This window comes from Diabrotica virgifera, chromosome 4 (genome assembly GCF_917563875.1).
Source record: "Diabrotica virgifera virgifera chromosome 4, PGI_DIABVI_V3a".
In the NCBI taxonomy this organism is placed as follows: domain Eukaryota; kingdom Metazoa; phylum Arthropoda; class Insecta; order Coleoptera; family Chrysomelidae; genus Diabrotica; species Diabrotica virgifera.
The window spans coordinates 69,950,622-69,954,941 of record NC_065446.1 but is presented as its reverse complement, the minus strand read 5'-3'; positions in this window follow the sequence as shown (position 1 = coordinate 69,954,941).

Here is a 4,320-nt window from a genome sequence, read left to right as displayed (position 1 = left end):
GTTGGGCACCCATTTTTAGCTAATTCATTATATAAATCAAAATTTTGCACAGTATTAATAGGGCATTCAAGAATCACATGTTGTAAATCTGCTAATTGACCACATTCACAATAAGGATGTTCTACTATCCCCATTTTAAATAGGTGATTTGGAACCAAACAGTGACCTGTACGCATTCTGATAATAGTTGTTATATGTCTTCTATCTATGTAAGGAACATTAAGATACCAAGGACTATTTTTGAAAACTGGTTGTAGCTGTTGATACCAAATACCTTTATATTTAAAAGATTCCTTCCACTCTTTTTTAAATTCATCCCAGTACATTTTTTTAAAAAAGGGAAAATAGTCATCTTTCTCCACCTTTATGTTTACTGGACAATTGAGACAACGACCTACATTAGCAAGTGAATCAGCTTTAATATTTCCTAATACTCCGGAATGCCCTGGGATCCATGCAATGATAATATCTAAATTAATATTTTTTGCTTCTAATATAAGTCTTTTTGTCATTCCTGAACAACCATTTACTACCTTTAAAGTTTTGTCATTAATTTTCTGGATAGCACTTTGAGAATCTGTAAAAATGATAGCTTTGTTAATATTTTTTTCTATGCAAATTGATACTGCTTTATTTATTGCGATTATTTCAGCATTACAAATTTGAATATGGCTAAATAACTTGGCAGAAAAATTATACTCTAAGGATGGGATATGTACACCCATACCTGAAGTATTTAATATGGGATCCACTGAACCATCAGTGTAAATCCATGTATATGTATGATATTTTTCACAAAATTCATTATAAAACTTTTGTTGACTATAAATTTCTGTTTTGGTAACTTTAGATGATATAATATTGACTGGTTCTACAAGATATTTTAATTCTATTTCATAAATAGGATTTATTTCTGATTGTTTAATATTTATAATTTCATTTTGGGAATTAATGTTTGCTTCTATTAAATATGGATATTGTCTATATTTCCAATAGCCAATATTTGATTTACAATAATTTGTAATATTATTAATTATTTCCTCCAATGGATTACCCTTTAGTTCTTTAATTTTAAGTAACATTTTCATAGAAAGAATTTTTCTTCTATATTCTAGAGACATTTCACCACATTCAGATAATAATGCATTTGTAGGAGTTGAACGCATACAACCAGTAACAATTCTTAAAGCTTGAAATTGTATGGAATCCAATTTTTTTAAAACCGTTTTGTTTCCAGGTGTTAAGATACTACCAGCATAGTCTAGATGTGATCTCACTAAACCTTTATAAATGGTTATTAGGGTCTTAGGATCAGTGGTGTCATGGCAAAATTAGCAGTGCCGGAACGCACTGCTAATTTTTGTTTACAAAACCTAAATTCTCTATTTATTTCTTTTTCTTTTCTTAACCAGTGTGGGAACGGCGTTCCCACGCGTTCCCACACCATGACACCACTGCTTAGGATCCGATCCCCACCAGGTTCCACATAATGCTCTTATTATATTAAGCCCCTTCTCCGATTTATTGCAAGTATTCTGAATGAACTCTGACCAGTTTAAAGATCCAGTTAAATTAGCCCCTAAGTATTTAACTGATTCCGACCAGTGAATTATATTATTATTATACATAATATAAGGAATATATTTGTAACTTTTCCTTTTTCTGAACAATACAGCTGATGATTTATTAATAGAAATTTGTAAATTATGCTCAGTTACCCAAGCATGAATCTTTTTTAAATTATCATTTATCTCTGTTATTAGTTTATTTGGATCTTCACCTACTATTGTCATAACTATATCATCTGCATATTGAATTAATTGAGCCCTACCTAATGGAATTTGGTGAATATTTTTGGTATAGATGTTAAATAATGTGGGGCTTAGTGGGGATCCCTGCGCTAAACCTAAATTGGATACCTTTGGGCCAATTATATTATTCTTACAATCTTTAATAAAAATTTCCCTATTATTTAAAAATGCAAAAATAAGATTTACTAAATCGATCGGAATATTCATCTCTATTAGTTTTTCATACATCAAATATATATTAACATTATCATAAGCTGCTTTGATATCCAAAAATACTGCAATTAACTTTTTATTCTTACTAAAGGCTTCCAATACTTTATGTGTTAGTAGATTTACTGCCTCCATACTTCCTTTTCCTCTTCTAAAACCTATCTGTAATTTAGGCAGTAATCTATTGCCCTCTATAAACCACTCTAACCTATTTTTTATAAGATTTTCTATTATTTTTCCCACACATGATGACAATGCAATAGGTCTATAATTCTCCCACAATCCTATATTTTTCAGTGGTTTTAATATAGGTATTATTATTTGTTTCCACTGATATGGAATAGTCGCTGTTAATAAAAGTTTATTATAAAACTTTAAAAGTAATGACAAAGCAATATTAGGAAGATTTTTGATCATTGAGTAGGAAATTTTATCTAAACCAGAGGCTTTATCCTTTTTTATGTTTAAAATGTTTTGTATCTCTGCCATAGAGAATGGTTCAGTAATTACTGTTGAAGGGAGAATATTAAAGCTAGGATCTATATTAGAGATTGACATATTATCTAATATTTGTAATGCTACAGTTGGATTTGGTAATTTATTTGTATTACTCGAATTTTGATTATTTTTAAATTTTTTAACGGTTTTCCAAACTTTACTAGTAGGAGTATCCCTGTTAATAGAAGAGCAGAATTCTCTAAAACTATCCTTTTTCTTGCGTTTTAAATTCCTTTTGACATATGCTTTTATTTTTTTATACTCTATATAATTCTCTATGGTTGAATTACTTTGATAATTCTTGATAGCATTCCTTCTTAAGCATATTAATTCATCACACTCTGCATCCCACCAGGGATTACTTTTTGTAGTAGATGTTCTAGTTTTATAAAAAGGAATAGTTTTAGAAGCCGCATCATTAATAATATTAATTAACTCTTTATAATCTACCTCATCCCTACAATTATTTACTAATGAGTTTTCTATATACTGATAATATTGACCCCAGTTAGCCCTTTTGTAATTTCTTTCATTAGAGATTTTTAGTTGGCTAACATTATTTAAATTTTGTTGATTTATATTAATTTTGCAAATCGTTGGAAAATGATCGCTACCTCCAGTATCCTCATATACTTCCCATACACTATTCATAGCCAATACAGCAGACGAAATGGTCAGATCCACTGCGGATGGATTTTGACCTGGTTGACCCAATCTTGTAGGTGTACCATCATTAAGCACTACTAAATTTTCCTCTTCAATAATTTTTATTAAAATTTTACCATTTATATCAGAATGATTACTTCCCCACAGTGGATGATGCCCATTCAGATCTCCCATGATTATGAATGGATGGCGAAGAGAATGTAGTACCTCTTTAAAACCATTTTCCTGTATCTTAATGCCAGATGGGTTATATACATTCAGAATCTGTATATCATATTCTTCTAAGAGAATACCAATGGCTTGAAAATTTTTATGAGACCTTGAATTATCTATGTTAGTTCTGCTATGTATAATTTTTGATTTTATTAAAGTTGCAATTCCCCCATAATTATCATTACGATCATCTCTATGTATTATATAGTTATTAATGGTAAAATAAAAATCTGGTTTCATTTAATATAATTATGTCCGGGTCAATTTCTTTGATAAAAATTAACAAGCTATCTCTATTACTATTAACACTGTGCAAATTCCATTGTAAAATTGATAATTTACAGTTACTAATATTCTGAGTCATCGTCATCATTTATTTTATTTAAGGTATTTAAATTTGTAACATTATTTAGCCGGGTCATAAAACTTAAAACATGAGATCTATCAGAATCTTCTAGCTTTCTTGCTAGATTTATTATATCGTCTAACATATTAGAGTGGTCCCTATCAATCCGATATGAGTCCAGTCGCTGAGAAGTCATTCCCCTACTAGATCCTTCTATAGAATCAGAAACGTGATATGTATTATTTGTACTTTTTCCTATTATTGGAGATGTATTATATAATCTGCCGTTTGGACTTATTAAACATTCTTGATAGGATTTTTTATCATATGTTTGTTTTATATCTGTATTTTTTCTTTTTTTGTTATTACTTACTGTCTCCCTGTATGTACTTTTCTTATGACTCACGTCAATGTTATGTATGCCCCTTCTCTGATTAATAGTTACCTCATTATCTTCAGATCTAATATTTTTTAATGCAGGAAAATCCTGTTTGTATTTTACAAATTCTTGGTTTTTATTTATTTTAGGAAAGAATTCTGATGCTTCATAAAATGATAAATTATCTAGTGACATAT